The following is a 9,806-nucleotide window of genomic DNA, read 5'->3' on the forward strand; positions in this document are numbered from 1 at the left end:
TATAGCCTAGCACTTGGTCAGTTACAGTAAATGTTCTGTGTGCAGTTTAAAAGAAGATACATCCTGCACTTGTAGGGTGGGATGTTTTATGTGTCAGTTAAATCAAGTTTGTTCATGTTATTTAACTTCAGCGTTCCTACTCTCATCTTGTCTGCTTGTTTTATGCATTATTGAGAAGAGGCATCACTCACTAAGATTGTGGATTTGTGGGTTTTTTCTTTTTGTTTTCTCTTTTTTTTGTGTGCATATTTTGAGGCTATCTTATTAGGTATATTCAAACTTAAATTGCTTTCTCTTAGCAGTAGACTGACCCTTGTAACACTGTGAATTTGCCCACTTTATTTTTGGATTTTGCCTTAAAATGTACTTCATCTCATATTTAGCATAGCAACGTCAGCGTTATTTTTGATAGTGTATGTATTTTTCTGTTTCTTAAAAGTGTAGTCTCCTAAAACAATATATAGTCTGCTGGATTTTTATTAATCAACTTTATTGAGATATAATTTATATAGAATAACCCATTTAAATGTGCAATTTGATGAGTTCTGGCAAATGTATCTTTGATGAGTTCTGTGCAATTTGATGTGCAATTTGATGAGTTCTGGCAAATGTATCTGTGCCTGTAGCCACTAACAATCCAGACGTAGACCATTTCCATAAGCTCCAAAGGTTCCTTGTTCCTCCCCATTGCCAGTCTCCCTGCCCTCCCCCGCCACAGCTTGGGCAGTCACCATTCTTCCTTTTGCCATAGACTACAGATTAGACATGTCATTTCTAGAGTTTCATATAGAGAGAATAGTATTATATACTCCTTTGTGTCTGGCTTCTTTAAAGGAAAAAAGCAGTGCAGAGTGTTGGGCTCATCATAGTGCATTTCCTTTATCTCAGGATTTTGGCCCTCGAGACCTGACTGACTTGGTAGCCCTCCAGTGCTTTTATACTGATGTGTTTATATTTTATTTAGCTCTTCTAGTTGGGTGTCAGTGGAAGGGCTGGTCTTAAACACGACGGTTCACAGTAGCCAGAAGCAGAACAGCTCTGGCAATGTTTAGTGGTGGAAGCACAAAGATACAGAAATACCAAGGGCGAAGGTTGAGCATTCTAATTAAATGGAACCCAGCGAATTCCCCCAGAAAATTCAGAGGGGTTGAAAAATGTTATTTTCTTTTTCTTTCTTCATTTTTTTGGAGATAGGGCCTCACTCTTTCACCCAGGCTGGATGCCGTGGCACAATCAGGGTTCACTGCAGCCCCAGCCTCTCCAGTAATTCGGACTACAGGTGTGCACCACCACACCCAACTAATTTTTTAATTTTTTATAGAGACAGAGTCTTACTATATTGCCCAGGCTGGTCTCAAACTCCTGGGCTCAAGCGATCCTCTCACCTCCACCTCCCAAAGTGCTAGGACTACAGGCATGAGCCACTGTGTCCAGCCAAGAGCATTTTGTTTTCGTTAGATCTAGGATACGCTGTCAGTCAGGATTCAGTGCCAGCACCTAGGTATTTTAACCAGCAGAGCATTTAGTATAGGTTACACGTTGTTGGAAGATCTGAAGGAGCAAGTTCTACACTTGGCCTACAAGAATGACTCCTAATTTAGAGCTACTCTTTCAGGGAAGCTGCTGCCTCACAGACTGCCACTAAAACTGTGCGAGAAGCACAGTTGATGCCACCAGTATACCACCCTCTTGCTTACTAGTAGTCATGATAAAGAGGAGCAGCAAGAAAGCCTTTCCCTCATTTTGGCCTTCCAAGTCTCGTAAGAATGGCTCTGATTAGTGGAACCTAATGTGAACCAAACACTACTTGAAGGGAATATAGGAATTGTTTTGGACTGAGGAACTTCCCCAAGTATTCAGAGGTAGAATGGGCATCACAAGAACCAGTCCCAAACTTCTACCATGTACATAAATTAAAAGGCCGTAACTCAGAGTGAGTGGTAGAGAATTCAACATTATTCTGAATAAACTGTCATTTTTTCCCTCTAACATTGCTGTGTCCTAGTATAATATTTAATAAGACTTTCCATCATCTGTGGCTTTGATTTTTTTTTTCCCAACTGCTGAGTGAGCATATTACAGCCTGTGATTTAAATATCCAGAATGCGTATCAATCAATTAAAGGTTATGTTTAAGTTCAATTCATATTTTAATATTTGCCGAGGATATTCAAGACATTGAGGACATCACCCTGATAACTCTAAGAATTCAAGCAGCTCACCACATAGGCACTGCCTAATTCCTGATAGCTAGATCATCTTCAAACGTAATCATGAAATCAATGTATTTCATAACCAAGTACTTTAAACTTTTATCAGCTTTCTTTGTAACTCTTACTATAGAATATTCAAGGGCATGCTATGATATATTCCATAAGTGTTTATAGCAATTCAGATCTTGATATGAAAATGTCAGTGGTATCCTCAAGGGCGAAGAGCTAAATACAGCTTTCTCCAGCATTCGTCTTTCTACCACAACACCGTGTTTGTTGATCTGTTTGCTTTCTTTTCACTTCATGAGTTGGGTGGTGCGATACCAATAAAAGGCCTGAAAAAGGTCAGGACAGTTTACACCAGTACTAGCTAGAGTGGTTTGCTGTAAGCTAGTGAGACCTTAGGATGTTTTCAGCAGCTATAGATGGTTGGTGCCTAAGGGGAGAATACAAAATGAAACAGACAAAGAGACTGGTGAGCTGTGACGTGATTGTTAGTCTGGGCGTTAAGCAATGACGGTATTGAGGACTAGAAATTAGAAGGCATATGGTTTAGCTTTCATGTGACAGTTTGGGGCTAGTATTTTTGTTTGTCAAATAGTTTCTGTTTGTGATTTACAGTGATTGTGCATTTGAAATTCACCTCAATTTTCCTTTTGCTGTTTACATACATTAGAAGTAATTCATTGCAGAGAACTCCAAAAAAGAACTGACTTAATTTTATTTGGGGGACTGTAAATCCAAAACTACACAGAATCATTTCAAAGAACAAAAAGAATTTCTTTTGACATTATTTTTATATCTCGTTTATTAATATGAGATTATTTGTATTAAGAAGGTTTTTAGCACTGGGTAGTACATAGTTGCCTTTTTTCTTCTTTTTTTGAGATGAGTTTTGCTCTGTTACCTGGCTGGAGTGCAGTGGTGTGATCTCGGCTCATTGCAACCTCAGCCTCCCAGGTCCAAGCAATTCCCCTGTCTCAGCCTCCCATAGTTGCCTTTTTAAACATGCATTTTATTTTTGTGACATCATAAGTCTTGATTAGGACTTTAAAAGACCCCTTGAATTGATTTACCTTCTTCAAAAAAGATACCTCTCTTCACAGATGAATATGTCTTTAAAAAAAAAAAAAGAGTCATGGAAAAGCCTGTAACTTTATTTACCTAAATTCACTTAATTTTAGAACATTCTCTGGTCAAATGAATGAAGAATGTCTGACCAGTGAAATATTTGATTGGTTTTCAAGTTATTTCTGATCATACCTTTCTTCCATCATTTTTCTCAGAGGTTTTTTTGATTGTTGAATCGTTGTAGGACTTCACTAATCAAGTTTAATTTATACAGTTTTGATTTCTAGTTAGCTTATAAAATAATTCATGAGACAATTAATGTGTGAGACAGTATCAGAGAAGAGTATTTTTATATTTAGGGGACTTTAAAGTATGTCAATAATGAAGTGTATTTTAATTCATTTTTCTTTTTTCAGATGGATCTCCTTACTTAGCAATCAAAATAAATGAAGCAAAAGACTTGCTAGAAGCAACCACCACACACTGATTGATGCCCAAGCACCACGCTGAAGGAAAAAAAAAAAAAGAGGGACTTAAAAAAAAAAAATAAAGAGCCCTGCAAATATTCTAAAACACGGTCTTCTTAGTTTTCTGTATGCACTGACCACATCCTTTCTTCCACCAGTAAGCTGTATAACAATAAAATATTGTCTTGCTTTTTATTATCTTTTAAAGGATCTCCTTAAAATGCTGTAACTAATCTTTTTTCTTATTTTCTTGTGACATTGGTACATTTTTAAGACTTTTGCTATGTTCTAAATTCCCTCCTGCACACACGCGCGCACACACTTATGCAAAAAGTATAACTGTCAAGAATGCAGTTGGGACTTGTGAACAATGAGTGGATATTTTCTTATTGCTTATATTTGTACCTATATTGTCTCTTTTTTTCAGGGAATTTGGGACTTTACCTATATAAGGTGCTTAAAATGTCTTAGAACAAGCACTAGCTGACACCTCTTGGAGATATCTGAAGTGTAATGGAATTTATTAAATGGCGTTTTGTAAAGTAGGGGTTAAGAACTTGTTCAGGAACCCTGCTCTCTCATACCCTATAGCTAAAGCATGAGGACTCGGAGAGCTACTAAAATGATGCAGGTTACAAAATGAGTTCTATGAGGAAAGGCTGAGGAGTCTGTATGTAATTATAGTCTTCCAGTGCCGTGTATTTATTCATTACTCATCTACAAATATTTATTGACCCCTTTTGATGTGCTAGTCACTGTTGTGGGTCCCCTGAGAGTTGCAAGTATGAGGCAGTTATGGATCATGACCCAGTGATAGGTAGAACAATAAGTCACATAAATGGCGAATAGGGTTAGCTACAGATGGCATATTTTTAAAGTTCAGAGGAAGAAGAGAATATGTTAAACAGTGCATGAGAGAGGAATACGTGGCATGGAGCTTTGCGGAGTACGTGACATAGAGCTGGGCTTTAAAAAAGAAAAATAAGAGATACCATATGATTGGTGAGATGGGTCAGCGTTATTTCTCCTGAGAGGAGAATTAGCAGAAATAGATATATCAATTAGTGTGCTTAGAGTGCAGGGTTTCTGGAAAGCCAGGGTTGGACTGAGTGGTCATCAAAGGCCAGCCCCGTGACTTACACTGCATTAAATTAATTTCTTAAAACATAGTCCCTGATCATTATCACTCTACTATTCCAAAGGTGAGAGAACAGATTCAGATACAGAGTGCCAGCATTATTCCCCAGTACTCTTGGGTTCATTCCAGGTGAACTGAACGACTGCCTTTTCTCTATCTCAAAATACTTCTTAGATATCCTAGATGCGTCCTTCAGCTTCTAACATTGTGTAGTTTAGGAGTTCTCAACCCTGGCATTATTGATATGTTAGCCAAATAATTCTTTTTCTGTGGGAGGTCTCCTGTGCATTTTAGATGACTAGCAATCACTACTAAAGACTAGTCATTTCTCATGAGCAGTGACAACAAAAATGGTTCCAGACACTGCCAGATGTCCTGTAGAGGACAAAGATCACCCCCAGTTGAGAACCACTTCTGTAAAACTTTAACACTTTTTTCGTTTGGTTTATAAAATAATGATCCTGACTTAAAATTGGCGGAACTTTAAAGCCGGTGAAATATGGTTCTTGCTTCCAAGCCCTTACACGTGTCCTACTCGTTTTCTTATGCTTCAGTGTTTTTCATCTTTCTCCTGTTACCTTGGTACCTAAGAAGGCCATCCCAGGCCCCAGATCTCTGCCTGCCCAAAGTCTAGGCATAGTCGAAGGCTGGGCTAAAATGTGTCCTTTTTTTACTGGTGCTTCCAGCGCAAGTAATACCATGAATGATCAGCTCTCTGAGAGCAGCCATCGCGTCTGTTGTTTACTGTTAAATTGGCACCAGGAAATACTTGTTGAGTGAATGAATACATTCCTGTAGCACCTTATTCTTCACACAGTATATAGGGACTGTAGCTTGGTACCTTGCGAGCAACTCTGTGTAACACACCGTATTTCTCCTAAAAATGCAAGCACGTTCAGAGCGAGGATCTTGTAACCTCTTTACTCTGGAGCACCTGCATTTAGTAGGCGTAAAGTTTTACGTACTAAGATAACGTTGCTGTTTTCTGAATACTGTACCTCAGAAGATGTCACTGCTAATTTGGAAAGTTCTGCTAAGGAACATTCGGGCACCCTCAGATGCACCTTTTAATCGATGTCATGTTTTCCTAATCCGTACTTTTTTCATGAGAATTTGAGTCACCCCAGCATTAGCTTGGAATTTCATTAATTCCCATTTTCTTTGCAGGTGCCTTGAAGTCTGGTTTTAAATACTGTCTTCCTGTTTTGTGATCTTGGGCAGTCAATCACTTTTATCTATCAAATAGAGAAAATAATCCCATCTACTAAGGTTATTGTAGGGAATAAGGATGTGTAAAGCATTTAGTCAAATGCTCAAAACAATTTTAATTTTTACTTTCACTGCCCCATTTAATTAGTTTGAAACTTTACCTTGGATTAAGGGTAAAGTTTCAGGTATGTCCCAGTAATCATGTATTTTGCCCTTTAATGTGCAGTTGGGTAGAATATGGTGGGGACAGCTCATCTCTCTTCCATGCAGCATCAACTGAGGCTGGAGGCGCCACCTCTCCGGCCAGCAAGTTGGACCTGGTTGTTCACTGAGAGCCTTGGTCCCTCCCTCGATGCACAGGTTCCTTGTTACATAGGCTTCTCCCCAAGGGTACTAGAGCATCGTCACACCATAGCAGTTATGAGAGAGAGTGGCCCCAGAGACAAAAAATAGAAGCTGTCAGATTGTTCTTCCTGGGTCTGGAAACTCAGGGCATCAGTTGTGCCATATTCAGTTGGTCTGAGAGTTAAGAGTCTGCCTAGATTCAAAGAGAGAGAAAAGAATCTGGTCATCTTTAATATGCAGCAGGACAGGGTTGGGATATTTTTCACCCCTTAAATCTGTGAAGGCATTACTTAAAATCAGGCATATATAATTGAACTATAGCTGCCGGGAGTACAAGCTCAGAAAATGTCAGTTAATAAATACAATTACTATTTTTCTGCCGTTATCCTTGTACCTAAGGGTGCCATCCTAATCCCCAGATCTCCACAACTATACCCATGTAGTTGAAGGCCAAGCTAAAATGTATTCCTCTTTTTCTGGTGCAACCAGCAAAAGTAATACCATTAATTATTGAGATCTCTGAGAGCAGGGATCATACCTGTCCCTAAATGGCGATATACTTATAAAACTGAATTTTCGCCAGCTGCCCACCCCCCAGCTCCTTATTGTCGGTAAAAAGCGAATTTGAACGGTTACCTGTCTTCACTAAAGATTGCACTTTCGTATTTGCTGTCATTGCATATCCTCCCTAATTAAGCTCTTTGTTGATACTGCAGTTTCTGTGGATTCTTACATCCTAGATGCAATCTGAGGGACGAGGAAGGACCTTTTAAAAACAAAACAGATTGCAGAGAAAGTGTAAGTCATAGGGACAGTTAATTAAAGGGGAACACGGCACTCCTGTAGATCTATTTAGATCTTAGTTGATGGTGCCAGTCTTCAACGTCAAGTCAAAAGTGGAGAGAAGTTTAGGAAAAAATGTTGGGCTTGGAATACATTGTTAAGTCTTCAGAGCACTTTACTCTGTATTAAATATATTTAGACATCCAGCAGATACTTGAATACTTACTGTATCAGGCAGTAAAGATATAAGTGCATTCTTAACATGTTCAAACTAAATACAAAAAAAAAGCATTCTTATTTTTTTGGAGACGGAGTTTCGTTCTTGTTACCCAGGTTGGAGTGCAATGGTGCGATCTCAGCTCACCGTAACCTCCGCCTCCTGGGTTCAGGCAATTCTCCTGCCTCAGCCTCCCGAGTAGCTGGGATTACAGGCACGTGCCACCATGCCCAGCTAATATTTTGTATTTTTAGTAGAGACGGGGTTTCACCATGTTGACCAGGATGGTCTCGATCTCTTGACCTCGTGATCCACCCACCTCGGCCTCCCAAAGTGCTGGGATTACAGGCTTGAGCCACCGCGCCTGGCCCCCCCCCAAAAAAAAAGCATTCTTAAACAGGTAACTTTTTTTGCCTCATGCTTTTTAATTAATGAGACATGTGAGAGTTACATTAATGGGCATGCTTATGATTGCCCAGCAGGGTCATTAGAAATAACATATTTATTCATGTGCAGAAATCTTTTGGCTGTCATGGGGAACCTTGCACACAGAAAAGAGCTTTTACTGACTTACCTTCAACACATTTGACAATTAGCTCAGTACAGTTTAATATCATTCCTGGGAGAAGATGAATCAGCCAGGCTTTTTAATGTGAAAAATTGAAGTTTCTCTAACTCAGCCAACGTAAGATGAGCTACAGAGGCAGTGAAAAGTAACCAGCTCGTTTCACACAGTGGATCCATGCTGTCCTCAGGAACTCTGCCCCTCGCCCAACGGTCCTCAACCAGACACAGGCTCCTGGCTGCAAGGACGATCTGACGGGAGTGAGTAAACGTATCGGCATAGTCCCTCCCTTCTGATGGAAAAGCAACCCAAAGAGCAAATACTGTTAAAGCTGGATCAGTATCAACTAGTCAAAAAGAGTCCACGAACTGTGAGTCAAAATTTTATTTATGGTGGCATTACATTAAGATACTAGGATTTTTGTTAGCATAATTTATTAGCTGGGAAAATGGAGAAGGTTCTCTGGACTCATTTTTATAGGTGGAACCTAAGTGATCTGGATCATTGCCCACTGGCAAAATTGCTGGGCATGGTGGACAAAGAAAATGTTCCTTCTAATGATTTTCTATGAGCTGAGTAGCTATTGTTCCCAGCTGAGTGCTCTCTTCCTCCTTTTATTGTTGCTGAGCGAAAGAATTTATAAAAATCTCTTTCTTTTTTATTAAAAACTCTCTCAATTGAAATGCAAGTTCATTAAGTACTGTTCATTTCTCATCCTGCCGTAATAACCCTTTCCCCCTCTGTTTTATTCAGCAATGTCTAGCAGCACTGATCAAAAATTTTAAGTCTGAACAGACTATATTACATAGGTACAGAGAAGTAGATAGTAAATCTTCAACATTAAGAGGGAGTTTAATTTCACGTGGTTAGAATATGATCACTCAGCCTAGATGTTGGCCATAAATTTCAAATTAGTATCTCAACTTAGATGGGGGAAGTCAACAGTGGCAAACTTCAGTTATGACAGGATAAAAATCATGTAGAGATCCTGGTTCATTATGGACATCTACTGAACTATAATGCGAATGGCCAATAATTAGAATGAGTTCATTTTAAGAAAACCAATACTGTAATAATATTAGTTAATATTTGTTTAGTACCCGTGCCAAACGTTCTACCTATGTTACCTTGATTTTCATAGCTAGCCTAAGAGGTAGGCACTATTACGTATCCCCATTTTACAGATTAAGAAACAAAGGCCCGGAGGAGTTTAAGATCTTTTTCAACATTACATAGCCAGTAAGTGGTGGGACTAAGATCCAAATTCAGCCTCTGAAACACATACTCTTTATATATCACACTCATATATGACTTCTGGCTCATTCTTTGATGCCTGTGACCTTGTGAAAATGCGCAATTATGTTTACAAAAGGATCCAGTGTCATCATGAGTCATGAGCGAGGAGTACCTCTTCTTTAAATCTTCCCTAGAAGCTCATGCTGACTATGCAAGTGTACATAGCGAAAGTTCTGTTGTCAGGTTTAGCGGAGTGAGATTCTCTGTCTCAGAGTGAGGATGGAGGAAGCCTGATAAGATTTTATCTGAAATGTTCGCGGGCAAGAGCTTTCAAGGAGAACGTCCAGAGCCAGGGTCAGAAGACAGCTCGTGAAAGTGAAGCAGCAGACCTTGCACAAGAAATGAAGAGAGAGCTCAGTGTATTCAAGAGGGAAACAAGAAGACCGAATTGATTGAAAGTAGCAGAGGCAATGGAAAACAAGACAACGGAAACCAGGTAACTTGCACCAATTGAAAGGGAATTTTAGTACTTTCGTAGCATTTTAAAAATTTGTTCTCTGCTA

The 9,806-nt window shown here is 39.3% G+C and overlaps 1 protein-coding gene across 1 annotated transcript in view; it reads left to right on the plus strand.

Moving 5' to 3' along the window:
• Positions 1 to 3,856, plus strand: part of DNAJC15 (DnaJ heat shock protein family (Hsp40) member C15) — a gene marked incomplete at its 5' end in the record, with an annotated part of 78,267 nt that extends 74,411 nt beyond the window's left edge. The window contains one exon of the mRNA XM_035297977.3: positions 3,700 to 3,856. The remainder of the gene's footprint in view (positions 1 to 3,699) is intronic.
• Positions 3,857 to 9,806: the final 5,950 nt, after the last annotated feature.

This window comes from Callithrix jacchus, chromosome 5 (genome assembly GCF_049354715.1).
Source record: "Callithrix jacchus isolate 240 chromosome 5, calJac240_pri, whole genome shotgun sequence".
In the NCBI taxonomy this organism is placed as follows: domain Eukaryota; kingdom Metazoa; phylum Chordata; class Mammalia; order Primates; family Cebidae; genus Callithrix; species Callithrix jacchus.